This window comes from Phyllopteryx taeniolatus, chromosome 5 (genome assembly GCF_024500385.1).
Source record: "Phyllopteryx taeniolatus isolate TA_2022b chromosome 5, UOR_Ptae_1.2, whole genome shotgun sequence".
Lineage (NCBI taxonomy): Eukaryota > Metazoa > Chordata > Actinopteri > Syngnathiformes > Syngnathidae > Phyllopteryx > Phyllopteryx taeniolatus.
Window position 1 is genome coordinate 12,908,177 of NC_084506.1, and position 22,251 is coordinate 12,930,427.

General features: G+C 44.2%; 1 protein-coding gene across 4 annotated transcripts in view; it reads right to left on the minus strand.

Annotated features, from left to right (window-relative positions):
- The window catches only part of LOC133477864 (zinc finger protein 469), a 306,446-nt gene that overhangs the window by 243,518 nt on the left and 40,677 nt on the right, over nucleotides 1-22,251 (minus strand). Inside the window, exon 3 of one of the 4 annotated variants that reach the window (XR_009788500.1) lies at nucleotides 13,669-13,752. The exons of the other annotated variants lie outside the window; for them this stretch is intronic. The gene's annotated coding sequence lies outside the window, so the exon portion shown is untranslated. The remainder of the gene's footprint in view (nucleotides 1-13,668; nucleotides 13,753-22,251) is intronic. 4 annotated transcript variants of the gene reach the window in all.

Here is a 22,251-nt window from a genome sequence, read left to right on the forward strand (position 1 = left end):
ACAGAGAAAGCAACTCAGCGTGCCATGCACAGCGCAAAAACACTCCCCCTTTGAAAATAACAGATTTCAGAATTTTGATGATGATTACTGAGATATAGACTTGTATTTTTATCTTCATTTGAGTGTACAAATCTCCATCCATCCATCAATTTTCTTCCACTTATCTGAGGTCGGGACGCGGAGGCAGCAGTTTTAGCAGGGAAGCACAGACTTCCCTCTCCCTAGCCACTTTATCCAGCTCTTCCTGGGTGATCCCAAGGCGTTCCCAGGCCATCCAGGAGACATAGTTTCTCCAGTGTGTACTGGGTCGTCCGCTGGGACGTGCCCGGAACACCTCACCAGGGAGGCGTCCGGAAAGCATCCGAATCAGATGCCCCAGCCACCTCATCTGGCTCCTCTCGATGTGAAGGAGCAGCGGCTCTACTCTGAGATCCTCCCGGATGACCGAGCTTCTCACCCCATCTCTAAGGGAGAGCCCGGACACCCTGTGAAGGAAACACATTTCGGCCACTTGTAGCCGGGATCTTGTTCTTTCAGTCACAACCCACACCTCATGATCATAGCTAAGGGTCGGAACTTAGATCAACCGGTAAATTGAGTGCTTTTCCTTTCGGCTTAGCTCCTTCTTCACCATAACGGACAGATACAAAGTCTGCATCACTGCAGAAACTGCACGAATCCGCCTGCCGATCTCCCGTTCCATTCTTCCCGCACTCGTGTAAGAGCCCAAGATACTTGAACTCCTCCACCTGACATTCAACTTCCCGACGGACCCTCCTCTCCAGCACCCCTGAATAGACCTTACCAGGGAGGCTGAGGAGTGTGATCCCCCTGTAGTTGGAACACACCCTCCGGTCCCCCTTCTTAAAAAGGGGGACCATCACCCCAGTCTGCCAATCCAGAGGCACTGTCCTCGATGTCCATGCGATGTTGCAGAGGCATGTCAACCACGACCACCCCACAAAATCAAGAACCTTTAGGAACTCCGGACGGATCTCAGCCACCCCTGTGGCCTTGCCACCAAGGAGCTTATTAACCACCTTGGTGACCTCAAACCCAGAGATAGGAGAGCCTTGCTCAGAGATCCCAGACTCTGCTTCCTTAAGGGAAGGCGTGTCGCTGGAATTGAGGAGATATTCGAAGTATTCTCCTCACCGACTCACAACGTCCGGAGTTGTGGTGCACTGCTTACCCCTTCTGAGACGCAGGATGGTGGACCAGAATTTCCTCAAAGCCATCCCATGCCCGAATATTTTCCTCAGGGACCACCAAAGCTACATTCTGCTTGTCCAGCTGGCATCCATCAGCTGCTTCAGGAGTCCCACAGGCCAAAAAGGCCCGATAGTACTCCTTTAGCTTGATGGCATCCCTCACTGCTGGTGTACACCAACGGGTTCGGAGGTTGCAGCCACGACAGGCACCAACCACCTTATGGACACAGCTCCAGTCAGCTGCCTCAGCAATGGAGGCCTGGAACACGGTCAACTCGGACTCCCACGACTCCCCCAGGACGTAGGGGATGTTCTGCCGGTGGTGGGAGTTAAAACTCTTTCTGACAGGGGATTCTGACAGATGTCCCTGCAGGCTCTCACAATACGTTTGGGCCTGCAAGGTCGGACTGGCATCTTCCCCTACCATCGGAGCCAACTCACCACCAAGTGGTGATCAGTTGACAGCTCTGCCAATCTCTTCGCCCAAGTGTCCAAGACATCTGGCCACAAGTCTGATGACACAACCACAAAGTCGATCATCGAACTCCGGCCTTGGGTGTCCTGGTGCCAAGTGCACATATGGACACCGTTATGCTTGAACATGGTGTTCGTCATGGTCACTCCGTGACAAGCACAGCAGTCCAAACACAGAACACCGCTCGGGTTCTGATCGGTGAGCCGTTCCTCCCAATCACGCCCTTCCAGTTCTCACTGTTATTGCCCACCTGAGCATTGAAGTCCCCCAGGAGAACAATGGAATCTCCAATGGGAGCGCTCTCCAGCACCCACTCCAAGCACTCGAAAAAGGGTGGGCACTCTGAACTGCTGTTTGGCGCATAAGCACAAACAACAGTCAGGACCCATCCACCCACCCGAAGGCGGAGGGAGGCGACCCTCTCATCCACCGGGGTGAACCCCATGGTACAGGAGCCGAGCCGGGAGGGCAATAAGTATGTATACATTATAGGAGTCTTTTGAGTTGTGATTTGTCTGGTCCCTCACCTCGGACCTGTTTGCCATAGGTGACCCACCCAGACGCATAAAGCCCCAGACAACTTAGCTCCTAGGATCATTGGGACACACAAACCCCTCCACCACGATTAGCTGATGGCTCAAAGGGGTGGGAATGGGGGGACAGGGGAGGGAGCGGTGTACAAATCCCTTCATCCATCCATCCATCCATTTTCTACCGCTTAGCCAGGTCGGGTCGCGGGGGCAGTAGCTTTAGCAGGGACTCCCAGACTTCCCTCTCCCCAGCCACTTCATCCAGCTCTTCCGGGAGGGATCCCGAGGCGTTCCCAGGCCAGGCGAAGGACGTAGTCTCTCCAGCGTGTCCTGGGTCATCCCCTGGGTCTCCTCCCGGTGGGACGTGCCCGGAACACCTCACCAGGGAGGCGTCCGGAAAGCATCCGAATCAGATGCCCCAGCCACCTCATCTGGCTCCTCTCGATGTGAAGGAGCAGCGGCTCTACTCTGAGATCCTCCCGGATGACCGAGCTTCTCACCCTCTCTCTAAGGGAGAGCCCAGACACCCTGCGGAGGAAACTCATTTCGGCCGCTTGTATCTGGGATCTTGTTCTTTCGGTCACAACCCACAGCTCATGACCATATGTGAGGGTAGGAACGAAGATCGACTGGTAAATTGAGAGCTTCGCCTTTCGGCTTAGCTCCTTCCACAACGGACCGATACAAAGTCCGCATCACTGCAGACGCTGCACCGATCCGCTTGTCAATCTCCCGTTCCATTCTTCCCTCACTCGTGAACAAGACCCCAAGATACTTGAACTCCTCCACTTGGGGCAGGATCTCAGAGATGGAGGTCACGGCTTGATGAAGCCAACAAAACCACATCATCAGCAAAAAGCAGAGATGCAATACTGAGGCCACCAAACCGGACCCCCTCTACGCCTTGGCTGCGCCTAGAAATTCTGTCCATAAAAGTTATGAACAGAATCGGCGACAAAGGGCAGCCTTGGCCGAGTCCAACCCTCACCGGGAACGAGTCCGATTTACTGCCGGATATGCGGACCAAACTCTGACTCCGGTCGTACAGGGACCGAACAGCCCGTATCAGGGGGTCCCGAAGCACCCTCCACAGGACTCCCCGGGGGACACGCTCGAACGCCTTCTCCAAGTCCACAAAACACATGTAGACTGGTTGAGCGAACTCCCATGCACCCTTGAGGACCCTGCCGAGGGTGTAGAGCTGGTCCCCTGTTCCACGGCCAGGACGAAAACCACACTGCTCCTCCTGAATCTGAGATTCGACTTCCCGACGGACCCTCCTCTCCAGCACACCTGAATAGACCTTACCAGGGAGGCTGAGGAGTGTGATCCCCCTGTAGTTGGAACACACCCTCCGGTCCCCCTTCTTAAAAAGGGGGACCACCCCCCTGTCTGCCAAACCAGAGGCACTGTCCCCGATGTCCACGCGATGTTGCAGAGGCGTGTCAACCAGGACAGCCCCACAACATCCAGAGCCTTTAGGAACTCCGGGTGAATCTCATCCACCCCCGGGGCCCTGCCACCGAGGAGCTTTTTAACTACCTCGGTGACCTCAAACCCAGAGATAGGAGAGCCCGCCTCAGAGAACCCACACTCTGCTTCCTCATGGGAAGGTGTGTCGGTGGAATTGAGGTGGTCTTCGAAGTATTCTCCCCACCGACTCACAACGTCCCGAGTCGAGGTCAGCAGAGCCCCATCCCCACTATACACAGTGTTGGTGGTGCACTGCTTTCCTCTCCTGAGGCGTCGGATGGTGGACCAGAATTTCCTCGAAGCCGTCCGGAAGTCTTTCTCCATGGCCTCACCGAACTCCTCCCATACCCGAGTTTTTGCTTCAGCGACCACCAGAGCTGCATTCCGCTTGGCCAGCCGGTACCCATCAGCTGCCTCAGGAGTCCCACAGGCCAAAAAGGCCCAATAGGACTCCTTCTTCAGCTTGACGGCATCCCTCACCATTGGTGTCCACCAACGGGTTCGGGGATTGCCGCCACGACAGGCACCGACCACCTTACGGCCACAGCAATGTAGTACAAATCCCATTTGCAATTAATTGCCAATATAGGATATTCAAAGTTTTCTAACAAATTTTTCGAGGTGTACTCATTGACTGTGTGTTGAGCACTGTATAGTCATCATCTCAATCCAGTCTTAATGCGCATATGGCTTGTTGTGATCCTAAACTTTGGGCCTTGGATTTCCCTTCTTCCTGTATTGTTTCATTGTCAGTGTAATGAAAGACAACACTTAAATGTTGGATGGACAATCTGGATAATAAAACAACAAACCCACAAACACTAACTAACATGTGGCTTTTGTCTCTGGGGTGAAATGATTGCAGTTGTCACAAATGGGTGTTCATCTGGCCCAGCTCTAGTTGGCAGTGATGCAAACACACACACACATTACAGGCTAACTTTCATCGCTTGGCACATGCTGCCTCCACACAAGGGATACAAAATACAGTTAGATAATAGAGACAACTGATAGGCCTAATTTAACTAACAGAGATTGCATTTAAGCTTTCGAAAGTGTGCCATTGTTCACTGTGTCGTTTGAATTCTCTGTACGGAAAATTTAATGTGTGTAGTAACTTAGCCAAATGTCACAGACTATCAGTAAAATAAATTATAAATGTGTGTCTAATATACCTTCTTTTCCCACAGGATAAACCAGGAAAAATATACAAATGGGCATCCAACCCCATGTTGACTTTTCAGCGCGAACACCCAATAAACCTGTCTGAAACGTAAAGGCAATGGCTGTGTGTGTGTGTGTGTGTGTGTGTGTGTGTGTGCGTGCGCAAAAGTGAATACATACAGTACACACATTCACACATGCCTTTGGATCACCAGCAATTGGGCAAAGGGTTTAGTGAAAGAGACACTAGCTAAACATTTTCCAGCTATGCTAATTGGCATACTTTCACATAGGCAGGAATGCTATGATAACATCCACCTCTATTCCCTACAGAGGCCTTGATCCTGAAGGCGTTTACTGGGTCAGGGAACCTTGGTGTGGATGAAAGCAGAGGAGAAGGCCCCCATTATGGATATAAAGATGGGGATCGTCTCACCCTCTTGGGCAGACACATGGTATTTCAATATGTTTGGGGATGCTTCCCTTCATGCTTAGAGGGCCACTGATGGTATGAAACCCTAAGAGAGAGGAAGACTTTATTTCCTTTTGTAATGTACAGTACGCTGTCAGAATGCTTTCACACTGTGAGGGACCAGGACTAGTGGGGAATTATGGTCCATTCTGGGACAAAGTGGAGTACTGTCTCTATGGGGGATGGTTACAGATGTATGGGATTGATGGGGTGGTGATGAGAGACTGAGATGTCAGGGAACAGACACCCATTCAAAATAGGAACTGTAAGAGAGGCCACTGGGGAACTCAGGGACCCATCATCACCTATACTCTCTGCACTGGACCACAGAAGAGGAATTAAAGGAGAGTTGATAAGAAAAAAATGTTAGGGTTTCCCAATGAGATGGACACACATCACCCACCTTTAGATTATTCTGATCTTTGACCTGAGCCAACTGCTGTGGTAGAATAAATCCTATTCATCCTAAATATAAGTTCAATGCATATGCATAATGCCAAACATCGAGTATTGTTGTGGTGTGTGAGTGGCATTACATTTCGAGCGAAAGTTCTGTCATTAGGCTTACCAGATATTTCAGAGAGCAGAGACACTGAAATTTGAGACTGATAAATATCACTCAGGTATTTAAGGGGAGACTGCAGGTATTGTTCAACTATGAGAGCAAGCGGACACATGGACATTCTACATTTGCCCGCCAATCTACTGATATACTGTTGATCGTGTGAAAACTGGATGTGTTTAGCTGAATACTAAGCTGTAATTCTGTTGTATGGCTGGCAACAGGTTAACAGGTTTATTGTACCTTCTGCCATCTGGTGGAAGACCATTTAGTTGTCCTGCCTGTCACAAGACGTCTCTGGCATAGATTATTGTAGTAAATAAATAATTTTCTGAGAAGATAGTTTGGATAATTTCACGCACCTCTAAGCGGCACACCTGTCCTTCACGACACACTAATGAATCACTGGTCCAAATGCTTGTGGTGAATATGTGAAGAAGAAGAAGATTCAGTGCGGAAACAATGTGATAGTTAACGTGTTGATGTAGACGTCAACGTAAAGAACTGTGACTTGACCTCTCCCTGAGCTTGAGGGATTTGTGTGTGCCGATGATCCTAAGATCCAAGTTGTCTGGGGTTATACGCCCCTGGTAGGGCCAATCATGACAAACAGGTACGGCTCAGAGACACCTAATGATGAATAACATAAATGGACCTAGGTTTCCCTTGCTCATACGTGGGTCACCGGGGCTTCCGTCTGGAGCCCAAACTGGAGGTGGGGCTTGAAGGCGAGCAACTGGTGGGCATGCACCCACAGCACTCGACTGGACACAGTCCAAAGAGGCAATGTGGGTCCCCCTTTGCATGGGCTCACCACCTGTGGGAGGGGCCAAGGGGGTCCGATCTCCGGCCTACAAAAGTTGGCTCTAGGGACGTGGAATGTCACCTCTCTGGCATGGAAGGAGCCCGAGCTGGTGTGCGATGTTCAGAAGTTCCAACTAGATATAGTCGGGCTCACCTTCCAACATTGCTTGAGCTCTGGTAGCAGTCCGCTTGAGAAGGGTTGGACTCGCTTACACTCCTGCCCATGGTGAGAGGCACTGAGCAGGTGTGGGTATACTTATTGGGGGGCAATAAGTAAAGGCATGATGCCTGTACGAGAGGGTAGCCTGGGGTTCCGACTATTCTTTGTGCCTATGCACCAAACAGCAGTTCAAAGTACTCACCCTTTTTGGAGTCGTTGGAGGGGCTGCTGGAGAGCGCTCCCACTGGGGACTCCATCGTTGTCCTGGGGACTTCAATGCTCATGTGGGCAATGACAGTAAGACCTGGAAGGGCATGATTGGGAGGAACAGCCCCCCTTATCAGAACCCAAGCGGTGTTCTATTATTGGACTTCTGACGTCATGGACTATATATAACACACACCATGTTCAGACATAAGGCTGTACACGTGCACTTAGCACCAAGACACCCTAGGCCGCAGCTCAATGATCGACTTTGTGGTCGTGTCATCAGATTTTTGGCTGCACGTCTTGGACACTCTGCTGAAGAGAGGAGCAGAGCTGTCAACAGCTCACCACCTGGTGATGAGTTGGCTCTGATGGTGGGGGAAGATCCCGGTCCGACGTGGCAGACCCAAACGTATTCTGAGGAGCTGTGGCCGTAAGGTGGGAGTCCCCCAGGCGTGGATGAGATATGGCCAGAGTTTCTGAAGGCTCTGGATGTTGTGGGGCTGTCCTGGTTGACACGCCTCTGCAACATTGCGTGGACATCAGGAACAGTGCCCCTGGATTGGCAGACCGGGGTGGGGGTCCCCCTTTATAAGAAGGGGGACCGGAGGGTGTGTTCCTACTATGTTGTATAAGGGATCACAGTCATCAGCCTCTCTGGTAATTCAGGGGTTCTGGAGAGGATTCAGGAGGAGCAGTGGGGTTTTCGGCCTGGCCGTGGAACAGTGGACCAGCTCTACACTCTCGGCAGGGTCCTCGAGGGTGCATGGGAGTTCCCCGAATCAGTCTAGATGTGTTTCGTGGACTTGGAGAAGGCGTTCGACCGTGTCCCACGGGGGATGATCTGGGGGTATAGGGTACTGGACCCCCTGATACGGGCTGTTCAGTCCCTGTATGACCGGTGTCAGAATTTGGTCTGCATTGCCGGTGGTAAGTCGGATTTGTTTCCAGTGAGAGTTGGACTCTGCAAAGGCTGCCCCTTGTCACTGATTCTGTTCATTACTTTTATGGACAGAATTTCTAGGGGCAGGCCAGGTGTTAAGGGGTCAGGTTCGGTGACTTCGGTATTACGTCTCTGCTTTTGCAGATGATGTGGTTTTGGTGGCTTCATCAAGCCGTGAACTTCAACTCTCCCTGGAGCTGTTCACAGCCGAGTGTGAAGCGGCTGGGATGAAAATCAGAATCTTCAATTCTGAGGCCATGGTCCTCAGGCTGAAAAGGGTGGTGTGCCCTGTCAAGTTGGAGGAAGAGATGCCGCCCCAAAGTGGAGGAGTTCAAGTATCTCTGGGTCTTGTTCACAAGTGAGGGAACAATGGAGCGGGACAATAGTGCCATTGTCTGCATGTTTACAGGTACATCCTGCAGCGCACATTTCGCCGGTCCTGGTGTCAACGGCGGGCTTCAGAAAAGGTAGGTAACGTGACGTTGCATTTAATGTTGACAACTGCCGGGGGAAATGTAGCGTCTCTGAACGTTACTTTTCTGTCCGTCTGACCACAAAAGTATCTTAACTACTGAAAAACTATTTGAATTTGAAATAGTGACGCTATGGAGAAATGTACAACCCCAATTCCAATGAAGTTGGGATGTTGTGTTAAACATAAATAAAAACGGAATACGTTTTGCAAATCATGTTCAACCTATATTTAATTGAATACACTACAAAGACAAGATATTTAATGTTCAAACTGATAAACTTTATTGTTTTTAGCAAATAAGAATTTAAGAATTAAGAAGAATCATCTTTTATTGTCATGAACATGCATGCATGCACACGAAATTTGTTCTCTGCATTTAACCCATCACAGTGAACACATACACATGTTAGTGGAACACACTGGAGCAGGGGGCAGCTGAAGCGCCCGGGGAGCATTTCGGGGTATCAGTGTCTTGCTCAAGGACACCACAGCCGTGAGTCCGGGGGATGTTGGCGGATGGTCCAGTCGGGGTTTTGAACCTAGGTCCCCCACGGTGGCAGGCGATGATCTTAACCATTGGGCCACGGCTGCCCTAATAACCATTACCTTAGAATTTTAAGGCTGAAACACGTTCCAAAAAAGCTGGGACAGGTGGCAAAAAAAGACTGAGAAAGTTGAGGAATGCTCATCAAACACCTGTTTGGAACATCTCACAGGTGAACAGGCTAATTGGGAACAGGTGTGTGCCATCCTTGGGTATAAAAGGAGTTTCCCTGAATTCCTCAGTCATTCACAAGCAAAGATGGGGCAAGGTTCACCTCTTTGTGAACAAGTGCGTGAGAAAATAGTCGAACAGTTTAAGGACAATGTTCCTCAACGTACAATTGCAGGGAATTTAGGCATTTCATCATCTACAGTCCATAATATCATCAAAAGGTTCAGAGAATCTGGAGAAATCACTGCATGTAAGCGGCAAGGCCGAAAACCAACATTGAATGCCCATGACCTTCGATCCTACCTTCAATCCCACATTTCAAATTGTTTTTGGAAATTGTGGACGTCGTGTCCTCCGGGCCAAAGAGGAAAAGAACCATCCGGACTGTTATGGACGCAAAGTTCAAAAGCCAGCATCTGTGATGGTATGGGGCTGTGTTAGTGCCAATGGCATGGGTAACTTACACATTGCTGCCATCCAAGCAATGTCTTTTTCATGGATGCCCCTGCTTATTTCAGTAAGACAATGCCAAACCACATTCTGCACGTGTTACAACAGCGTGGCTTCGTAGTAAAAGAGTGCGGGTACTGTACTAGACTGGCCTGCCTGCAGTCCAGAGCTGTCTCCTATTGAAAATATGTGACGCATTATGAAGCGTAAAATACGACAACGGAGACCCCGGACTGTGGAACAGCTGAAGCTGTACATCAAGCAAGAATGGGAAAGAATTCCACCTGCAAAGCTTCAACAATTAGTGTCCTCAGTTCCCAAAAGTTTATTGAATGTTAAAAGAAAAGGTGATGTAACACAGTGGTAAACATGACCCTGTCCCAGCTTTTTTGGGACTTGTTGCAGCCATAAAAGTCTAAGTTAATGATTATTTGCTAAAAACAATAAAGTTTATCAGTTTGAAGATTCAATATCTTGTCTTTGTAGTGTATTCAATTAAATATAGGTTGAACATGAATTGAAAATCATTGTATTCTGTTTTTATTTATGTTTAACACAACATCCCAACTTCATTGGAATTGGGGTTGTACTTAAACTAGTAGTGTCGCTACTGGCCACCACTGCTGATTTTGGTTGCAAACATAACATTACGTATGGGGCACAGTGCGAGAGCTCTCAAGATTGTTTTAAGAGATGGAAACTTTAAAGCCGTAGGCAACTAATTCCTAGCCTTGCAATATCTGATCCACAGCTAAGGATTCCTGGCTGATTTTGTTTCAATTATGGAGTCGCTACCAATACAATCGTATCTCTTGCCTTTACGAACAGATATCGAGTCGCATCGGTTTAACGTTCCCAACTCTAATTGAAATAAATTCTTTCCTGTGCAAATTGACACCCTTCTGTTGCCATGGTGTGGCTTTGGTTTCGTTTACAGTAATTTGGAGTCTAGGTGGCACAGGAATGTGGTGAGCCCAGGGACATAAGCTTATGGTGCACTTTAGATGATTTAGTAGCCCAAATTATGGGGTGGGTTCCAGACACTTATCACCTTCCACATATAGTGAATGGGATGAAGCAACTAATTATTTTAAATGAATGAAATCAACTGCGCTGTTTAAATTAAATTGTTTGCTCGACAACATGGGTGCAACGATTCATCCGTCTTTCAAAGATAATTATTTAATTGACCACATTCCTAAAGAAACATTTTTCTCATGCACCAAAGATCCTCTCTGATGCTCCAAACATTGACACTTATGCAGAACCCCCCCCCCCCCCAAAAAAAAAAAAAAAGACTAGTATTAGTTAGTAGTTATTTTAGGCATATTTTCACCTGGTTTTCATCATATTTTGGCTGGCAGCATTTCGTTTAAAAACCTGCTTGAGCTCATAGTAGTATAGGTTCTTGGTTGCATCACAAGCAAGCCTGCAGCCTATTTATCACCAATATTCAAAGTCTGGATGTATTTTAGACAAGTGAAAATATAGAGGTTAGATTAGATATATTTGTGTCGGCGTGTTTTGTTAAAATCAATCCTCCTTGCTGAGAACAGCTGCATGAGGTAAGTGATTAATTTCCGCCGATATCCACGGGTTTTGTGAGCTCTTTGTTATATAGATTGCATTGCTCACCTTTAAAAAACATTTTTGGAGGATGACATGCGCAGGCATTTGCTTTTATGAAGTTTTGTAGTCGGTGGCGTCATGTGACTGTGGACTTTGATGGGCACTGCTGGCTGTCAACACAGTGAACACCAGCCAAGACGGTGCCCTGTTTGTACCATTTCATCAGGCTTGGACCCTTGAAAAAGAGTTTGGGACAATGACACTACACAGGCGTTTTTTTTTAACAGCTTTTGTATGGTCAGGGGCTTGGCGTGAATGTAGACTGATGTGCACAGTTGGTGATCACGACGGTCATACCATTTTAATCAATGACTGAGATTTTTTTAATATATTAAATTAACGATTGAACATAATTTTGGGGTGCTCTTGTGTTCATGTGAGAGTGCAACGGTATATGAATACCGTTTGGAAAAGCGGTTCTTCCCTCTCAGTGGACATACAGTAACACCATTGCGGTACTGACACCAGCTTTTTAGCTTAACTCTCGATTCATCATGTCTCACTATACCCATTTTAATAGTTTTCAGTGTTGTCATCCTCACTAATCATGTACTGTACTCCAGTTTCTCCACAATCCAAAAACATGTATTCTATGTTAATTGGAGACTAGTCTACATTGTCAACAGGTTATGAGTGTGAATGGTTGTTTGTCTACATGTGCACTGTGTGTTAACTGCTACAACTGCACAGTGTAGTGGACAAACAACAAGGAAAATTAAAATCTGAATTACAAAAAGGCTTCAAGAAGCATTTTTTGGATGCACACATTAAATCTGTTTTAAGTCCCACTATCACCCAAAATTTGAATATGAGACAGTCCACAAGACACGACCTATAGAAAAAATTTAATCGTCTTCAATTCAAGCCTGATGGATTATCATAAGGAGGATACCTGAGAATCTAGCACAAGCAGAAATAACATAAACCAATAAGAAATTAGGTGACAAAGGAACATGGCTGTCAGAGTAAAACAATTATAATTCTTCATATGTAAGTATTTGTAAATTTCAAGGACGAGGGACAGTTGTAATAAAACCAATTTGTAGGCTATCTGTTTAGGCCAGAGGATGTAAGATAACAAATAAGGATGGACAGCAGACATTAGGACTGTTTATGAGATATTCACAAAAGTATTTCGTATTCAAAGGGATTCAAATAGCAAAACCAAAGAACCAAATGACCTGGCTCTGGAGATATTGTTTTTTAAGTATTCAGTTGAACCAAAATGACTCATTGTTAAGAGTGTTTACTGCAATCTTTGAACAGATTTGCATTTTTGCACTTGATTTGAGATAATGACAATGTGTTTGTCATTTTGTATCTGGAGCCATTGTCTGACTCTCCGTGATGGTGTGTGGGAGCCAAAGTCTGGCTCAATAGCTCCATGTAGGTTCTATTTATCAAGCATTGATGGAGTCCAGATGAGCTTTCTCTGGCTCCCCTTCGCTGTATACATGCTCACTGAAGCTGGACCACCAATTTCAACAGCCAGGCTGAATTGGACTGGCAATCTGTAGATGGTCAAGTAACACCAACTGAGGAAAGAGATGGATGATGTTCTATCACAGCAACACAAGGTACGAATTTAAGTGTAATGTCCAACGAAAAAAAATTATATAAGAACAGAACACAGTAGTATTGTTTTGTACAACAATGCTAGGGTCTTATTTTTATCTTATTATTCTTTATTATTATCTTTTCTTTTCTTTATTATGAAGACATAAATTACATTACATTGTTTTGGTGTTCCAGGTTTCACACTCTTCATGAATAGCTGCAAAAGGAAACAATTCCCTCCTCTCCAGTGAGGAGACAGGGGACTTCAAGGAAAACTAAGACCCCAGGTATAATGCGTAGATGGTCTCCAGGCCCCTTTCTCTCTACGGAAAAGCACTCATGAGCCCCAGGGTAATCACTTCCATGTGCAGAACCCCAACACCCCATACAAAACTGTCATAACAACATCAAGGAAAAAGCTATGTTACTGCATTACATGTCAAAATCTTCAAAGGCTGCCTTCAGCTGGTCTCAGGGATGCACCTCTGATGACTGGTGATGCCCGAAAGTTACTCAGTCATCGCCACTCAACAAAGACACTTTAGAATGCTATGAAGACAGGAAAAGCATTTCCCATTTTTCAACACCGCTTATCTGGGGTAGGGTCACGGAGCGCTGGAGCCTATCCCAGCTGACTTCGGGCGAAAGGCGGACGATACCCTGAACTGGTCGCCAGTCAGTCGCAGGCCACATATAGACATGGACAACCACTCACATTCACACCGTCACTGAGGGGGAACTGAACCCACGCTGCACGTACCAAAGTCAGGCGAGTGTAACACTACACCATCAGTGAAAAAGCATTTCCCTGAAATTGAAATTGATATTCGATTTAATTTACCTGTGATTGGCTGGAGATCAGTTCAAGGTGTAGCCCACCTCTCACCCGAAGATAGTTTGGATAGGCTCCGGCATGCCCGCGACCCTAGTGAGTATAGGCGGTACAGAAAATGGATGGATGGATGGATTTAATTTACTGGAATTAACAATCATTAATATTATTTGTATCGGGTTGATAGCAGGGATGTCACAACAGGGTAGGCAATGCAGGCAATTGTCTAGTGACCTGAGTTGCAGGAGCCCAGGGAGACAGCAGACAATGGCCCATGCCAGTGCTAAAACAATGACACAGCAACGACAATGTGTCGCAAATCTCCCGCATAGAGGCCCTTACTAGCTGTTGCTGGCAAGTGGCTAGTGTGGCGCCCAGAGAGATGGCTGATAATATTAACAACATGTTTACTTAGTTGTGTTTATTTATTATTCAGAAAATGTTTTTTTTTTTTTTTACAGTATATGTAAAGTTTTTCAGTGTAATTAATTGTTTTGCTATTCATTTTATTGCAAGAAAATATCTCTTTACTTATCTATCGCTCTGTTTCGGCCCCATTGTCCTTCTGGCCTGGAACCCCTAAGGGGTTAGGAACATCCCTGGTTATCATGCTCTCTCATTGAATGTTCTGAAGCTATTAGGGAGACCTGCATTATGTTGGATAACTTCCGATAGCTGATGTCATGTTGTTCTCCTTTGGAGCACAAGTTGGAACCAAAGCCGTAGAAAAAGTCTGGACAGTCTTTGAACTCACTGCACTGCTCTTGTCATTGGATAAAGCCAGGTCACATGGTTTATGGACACCATGTTGTCAACCAGGGTCTCCAATCAAAGCATTGCCTTGTGTTAGCCTTAGTCAGTTTTTGGCATTTTTTAAGTGGATTTTTGGCAAAAAGGTTTGTTGTGTGGCTTTAGGTTGTTCCGCTTGTCCCAGACAAGGCATACAGATGCGCCCCTGCTAAAGCTACTGCCCCCGTGACCCAACATCGGATAAGCGGTAGAAAATGGATGGATGGATGAATTTTAGTCTTCAAACCAACGTAACCACCGATGACTAAAAAAAAAAAGAATAAATAAAAGCTGCAAGCTGTAAAACTTCACCGTAGCAACTTCACATCACAATGAATTGGGATAAAATTCACATCAACGTTGTCTCACAGTATCACAAAACACTAACCTTGTGCCTCATCGGTGGGTAGGTAAAGGAATCAGCGTTTTATAGCATTTGGTTCCATCCATTTAAAAAAAATTAAATAAAATAAATCCACAACAATCACCGGTGCCGTGTGAAGTTACTTTTCGTGCCAAAATGCTGAGCTACAAGGCTACAAGCTTAAAACAAGAAGTCAAGTTAAAACTTGCACATATAAACCATTTGACGTGATGAAACAGCGTACAGGGGCAGCTATATCGCAATGCTGTCAGTCAAGTCAACTCTCAGTCAACTGGGTGAGTGAAACATTCATCCATCCATCCATTTTCTCTACCGCTTATCCTTACTAGGGTCGCGGGCTGCTGGAGCCTATCCCAGCTATCTTTGGGCGGGAGGCGGGGTACACCCTGAAACGGTCCCCAGTCAATCGCAGGGCACATAGAAACAAACAATCATTCGCACTCATATTCACACCTACGGGCAATTTTGAGTCTCCAATAAACTTACCACACGCATGTTTTTGGGATGTGGGAGGAAACCGGAGTGCCCGGAGAAAACCCACCCAGGCACGGTGAGAACATGCAAACTCCACACAGGCGGGGCCGGGATTTGAACCCCGGTCTCCAGAACTGTGAGGCAGAAGTGGTAACCAGTCGTTCACCGTGTCGGCAGTGAGTGAAACAATCAAATAAAAAACTTAGTTAAAATAACGATTTTAACAATTCTATATTTAACTTTTAGCTGAAACATTAATTAATGAATATTAAGTCAATTGGGTTACTTCCACACACATTGTCTTTTAGTTCAGAGGTTTGATATTGATACTGGTTGTAAAGAACCTGGAGTCAAATGTTCATTTTAGCTGTGGGCTGCTAAGAAAATGGATGTTCATAATTTGGACAACCTTGATTTAAACCATGCAAACTTTTTTGACCCAGCCCCCTAAAAGAATCGGAATCGAGAATCGTTTGGAACCGGAATCGAACTAAGGAACCGGAATCGGAACCGGAATCGCTCAGATTCAAACGATGCCCAACCATACTGCTTATCCTCATTAGGGTCACGTGTTCTGGAGCCAATCCCAGATGACTTTAGGTGAATACCCTGGACTGGACATCGGCCAATCGCAGGGCACACAAGGACAAACAACCACTCACACTCAATCAGCCACCATGCCGCATCTACGTATATTAATTAAATATGAATGAAACATAATCTAGCATCATTACATCATTAACAGATAAATAATGTATTTGTTTTCTGTCAAAAAAAAATGTTTTTTTTTTAAAGTGGAGTGTGATCACCCATGTACACCATCCCCCATCTGACAGCCTAGGTAAAAAAAAAAAAAAATAAATGTTTTTGTCTTAATAAATTCACTAACTAGCCATGATGCTAATCTCGAATCAAAATAAAGTATGTTTATATTGTGAGGTTTCTGTGGAAAATATCCCTTATATATGGTCAATTTTGTCAATTGTGCAATCCCTGTCAATACTTTGTTTTTTACAGCTTTGGATGGAATTAAATCAACAGCGCCTCAGTCAAGTAATGCACTCAATTGCTTCAGATGCAATTAATCAACAATCGATTACTATACCCATTCACAGTCCAAAGAAAGTTTGTTGACTCACAACTGAGGGAACTGTAAGTCTATTATAATACAAATTAAAATCTAAATTGATAAGACTACTGTACATCGCTTCACTCCACGTAACCTCAACTATGTAGGAGTCTGAAAATAAAACCAGATCCATGACATGTGACATCAAGATAAAAGCTGGAATGAATGGAGTAGTTAACAGATAAAGAAAGTTTCCTTTGTGACAGATATGAACCAAGCGTCATCCAAATCAAATGAAAACACACCCTTACTTTGATACTACAAGTCCACATTTTCTACATTTTGCTGCAGGCTGTTACTGTAGCTGCTATCGATCTGACTGTCTATTGACACAAGCGACAGAACACACCACTGAGAAAATGTGCTTACATCAACACTACACATACACAAACACACATTTTGTACTTAATCTCAGCTTTGAAATTTGATATTTTTGGCAATATTCCACAAACTGCAGGAAGGGAAGGTAAAAAGTCATGAGTATTTGCTACATACTGTACATGTGTGCTGTATTAAAGATTCCTGATTTAGATCGTGTTTCCTCAGTGACTTGGCCCTGAGGACTTTTTCCACGTGATACTACTGGGAGACATGCTGACAGTAATCCATATTATGACTGGTCTGCTGCAAATTAGCTAGATAACCTGATTTTACTTGGTTTGGGTTATTATACTTTCAAAAAACACTATATTAATGAAATTAAACTTTTGTTGTTGTTGTTTTTTAGCAAATGGGAACACCGGTAGACATTAACAAGCAAAATTCAACTTATTTCATTGGAAGAACTACAAAAGGTTTTTCAATGTTTAAATCGAAATAGGTCTTTCATTGTGACAAACATGTTTCAGTTTTGATGTCACAAAAGAAAGAAGCTGTAGGATAGTGAACAACTGCAGCCACCAAAAAGATTTTCCTGGATACTGCCATATCAGCAGTTTTGTGAAAATACAATACGTCGGTCAGTTTTTAATCAAAGGAGAGAGAAGAATGGCGCTAACTTTTGCCTTGATTGCAGTTTTCAGGCTGAGGTTTTATCTGCTTGGTTGCCAATTTTTGGTAAAAAAAAAACAAAACAAAACAAAAAAACTGCTTATTAATCTGATTGATTTGTGCTGGATGTAACAGACTGAATGTTTTTTGGTTTGTTTTATAAGTATAGTACCTGCCCTTTTTTAAACAGCTATTTCCAAAATAAAATGAACTCTAACCCCAACAGAAAAATTCAGAAGAGTTCCATCCATCCATCCTCAGTACCGCTTATCCTGTTCAGGGTCACAGCACACTAGAGCCTATCCCAGCTGACTCCGGGAAAAAGGCGGACTACACCTTGAACTGGTCGACAGGCAGTTGCAGGGCACATTCACACTGTCACTGAGTGGGAACTGAACCAATCAGGCGAATGTACCACTACACCTTCAGTGACTGAAGTTTTCCAATATGTCAACTTTTTTAATCCAGTTTCCAGGAATGCATTATACAGTGGGTACGGAAAGTTTTCAGACCCCCTTAAATGTTTCACTCTTTGTTATATTGCAGACACTTGTTAAAATCATTTAAGTTCATTTTTTTCCTCATTAATGTACACACAGCACCCCATATTGACAGAAAATAAAACAGAATTGTTGAAATTTTTGCTGATTTATTAAAAAGGAAAAAACTGAAATATCACACAGCCATAAGTATTCAGACCCTTTGCTGTGACACTCATATTTAACTCTGGTGCTGTCCATTTCTTCTGATCGTCCTTGAGATGGTTCTACACCTTCATTGGAGTCCAGCTGTGTTTGATTATACTGATTGGACTTGATTAGGCGGCACGGTGGGCGACTGGTTAGAGCGTCAGCCTCACAGTTCTGAGGACCCGGGTTCAATCCCCACCCCCGCCTGTGTGGAGTTTGCATGGTCTCCCCGTGCCTGCGTGGGTTTTCTCTGGGAACTCCGGTTTCCTCCCACATCCCAAAAACATGCATTAATTGGAGACTCTAAATTGCCCGTAGGCATGACTGTGAGTGCGAATGGTTGTTAGTTTCTATGTGCCCTGCGATTGGCTGGCAACCAGTTCAGGGTGTACCCCGCCTCCTGCCCGATGACAGCTGGGATAGGCTCCAGCACGCCCGCGACCCTAGTGAGGAGAAGTGGCTCAGAAAATGGATGGATGGATGGACTTGATTAGGAAAGCCACACCCATGTCTATGTAAGACCTTACAGCTCACAGTGCATGTCAGAGCAAATGAGAATCATGAGGTCAAAGGAACTGCCTGAATAGCTCAGACACAGAATTGTGGCAAGGCACAGATCTGGCCAAGTTTACAAAAAAAATTCTGCTGCACTTTACGTTCCACAGAGCACAGTGGCCTCCATAATCCTGAAATGGAAGACGTGTGGCTGAGCTCCAGGTGATAAATTGATGACAGAACACAGAAGCAGATGGCATTTTTGTTTAGCATTCAGGTGGATAATTTAAGTTTGGCTTTAATTTCATGAATACAAAGAGGACTCATAGAAATTGACTATTTTATTGGAAAGTGTCTGTTTTCATTGATTTCATAAATGCAACCTACAATAGATTTTATACATACAGGTAAAAAAAAAAATATGCAGTGTTATCCTTACTTTAGATAGAAAAATAGTTTTGTGGCTCCCGGTGTTTTTTTGTTTTTTTTACTGTGCACGTATATACTGCATTTATATATTAAATATATTTTAAAATCCATAATTATATCACAAAAAATTGATAAACAAGTGCATTGAACCTTTATAAGAAAACTAGAGATGAAGAAAATTTTTGCACCTTCAAAGCCAATTGTTTAGGGGGAGGCTTGGTTTATTGCCCCTTCAAAACCGATTAATCGTAGGTTTTCAGGTATTCTATGAAAATGCTATGCTATGACTTACTTTGTCTCACTTTATTTCTGAAGTGACATTAAACAGACCTGTCATAAATAAGAATTTGCATCCAGTAGTGCTGCACTTAGAAATCGAGTGCTACCACCCGAAAAGGCCACAGCCCGCCAACAGCAAGCTCATGTCAAGCGCCCCTTCTCAGTAGCTAAAATAATGGTAGTGGGAGGGAAAGGGGCATTTTGAGTATCAAAAAGGAATATGTATTTAATGTATCTTGACCATCTTGTCTCAGATGTTCAAAATCAGTGGCAGTTTTTCACAGAAAAAGATTAAGAGAAGAGATAGTTGATGTAGATTTTTGCGATTTGTTTTTTTTTTTTCTTATTCCAGACCACAAAACATCGCTAAGAATATTGAGACACAAAAAGCAAGATGGGTTATTACAAGTTTAACATAAATTATATCGTTCTGTAATTTAGTTGACTGCATGTCGGAAAACAGTTGGATGCTGTTTTAAACATTATTTCATTTCATTCCAACCTTTTGGAATTTGGTATTGTATTTGACTTATGGCATCTGCATAAATCTGCACTTAAGAGCTAAATTATCACTGTCATTGTTTTACATCAACCAACAGATTAGAATTGGCAGCAGTTGATAAGATGTAGAACTTCACGTGGGGGACATTACAGATTGTTTATTAAACAAAACTTTGTTGTTGTCACATCAATGTTAATTGCCCTTAGCAATGACGTCAGAGTGCAGGACTACAGCGATTTCTGCAGCCAAAGCCGCAACTGTTACAGAATAATGCAACCAAGATTAATGTCGCTGCTCTCATTCATTCTCTTCTGCAAAACTCCCACCAAACAGCCGGTCCTCACCAGTCTCTCACTCACCAGTCATAAAGTCAATTTCTCACACGGCCAGAATAAGAGCTGCGCTCATAGGAGCTCATTGGATACTAAAAATAAGCAATAAATAAATGGACATGGCCATTTAATTGCATACGTGAGCATTTATATGCATCAGACTTTAAGCCAACAGGAAAGGGAAGGAGTCCTTAAATATAAATTTCCCATGAGTGCACTTCATAATTTAACACCAGTCCCAATATTATTAACCTAAAAATAAATGGAGTGGACTGCTCTGATCTTAAAATGTGTATGAGGTCAATACATATTCACTTACAGTCCTCTATAGGAGAAGGACCCCATCTTTGGTTAACTCTCGGTTTTCTCAATCATTTTTTCAATTTTATATTATTATAAATTATATTATTATATATAACTTTAAACTGATCTGATCGGCTTGATCGGTATCGGCCGATAATTAGCATTTTATGCTGATCAGCTGATCGGCTTTAATGTCATAATTCGCCGATCTGATCAACGACATCATTGATCGGCTCCGCAAAAGACGTACTCCGGGTCGCCATCGTGCACAGTATATTTGAATCCAAAAGCTAGTTTATTTTAAGCCTTGTCTTGTGTCTTTTGATGTAGTACTATAAATATCTGACCGCCAATTAAGTTATTTTTAAAAAATATATATTGTCGGCGTTGTGGGACAAACAACAGGTCTGAAACAGACAACACGTAATAACTGGATCTGCGGTGGCCTGGAAGTGCAAAACAATATCACAAATTGATAATGACTTTTACATTTCAGAAAACAAATTAACAAAAGCCAAAACACTTTTGTATTTTAGAAAACAAACTAACAAAAGCCAAAACACTTTTACATTTCAGAAAACAAATTAACAAAACCCAAAATACTTTTACATTTCAGAAAACTAATTAACAAAACCCGAAACACTTTTACATTTCAGAAATCACATTAACAAAAGCAAAAAGACTTTTACAAAAGACGAAACAAATTACAATTGCGACAAACCAGAAAGGGAACGTCACGTAAGATTCCAACATGCATTCTTAGAAATCCCACGCCTTTTCTCGGCAAGACCCGCCCTGCTTCAACATGATTGGCTCCGGCATCGCGGAAAGGGTAGGCTACGCAGATGTAACGAGATGTCCATCCCAAATATAATAGAAAAACTAAGAAGTTTATTATGGTTATGTTTAGGACTAGGGTTTGGGGTTAAGGCAGTTTACAATGAGTTAAGGTTAGGATTATGGTGGTTAAGGCTGGCGCACACCGAGCACCGCCAGCGAAGCAGACTGAACTGTGGCGCAGTGTGCGTGGTTTGCCAACTGTTTCCTGAGCGGCCGATCAGTCAGCCACTGGTTTTGACGTGATTCAAAATTCTAATCTCCGCTGCACGGCGTCTTAACGTCCTGGTTTATATTCAATCAAAATGCACAGAAGCGTTCCCTCAAGGTGAAAACACTGTACATTTCCGGGATTGCGAGCCATGGCGTCGCGTAGCCTCGGCTCAAGCCATAAAAATAGTATGTAAAGCATTAAATGTTGTTTTACAACCCCAATTTCAATTAAGTTGGGACGTTGTGTTAAACATGAATAAAAACAGAATACAATTATTTGAAATCATGTTCAACCTATATTTAATTGAATACACTACAAAGACAAGATATGTAATCTTCAAACTGATAAACTTGATTGTTTTTAGCAAATAATCATTAACTTAGAATTTTATGGCTGCAACACGTTCCAAAAAAGCTGGGACAGGGTCATGTTTACCACTGTGTTACATCACCTTTTCTTTTAACAAAATTCAATAAACGTTTGGGAACTGAGGACACTAATTGTTGAAGCTTTGTAGGTGGAATTCTTTCCCATTCTTGCTTGATGTACAGCTTCAGCTGTTCAACAGTCCGGGGTCTCCGTTGTCGTATTTTACGCTTCGTAATGCGCCACACATTTTCAATGGGAGACAGGTCTGGACTGCAGGCAGGCCAGTCTAGTAACTGCACTCTTTTACTACGAAGCCACGCTGTTGTAACACGTGCTGAATGTGTTATTTCTTACTGAAATAAGCAGGGGCGTCCAT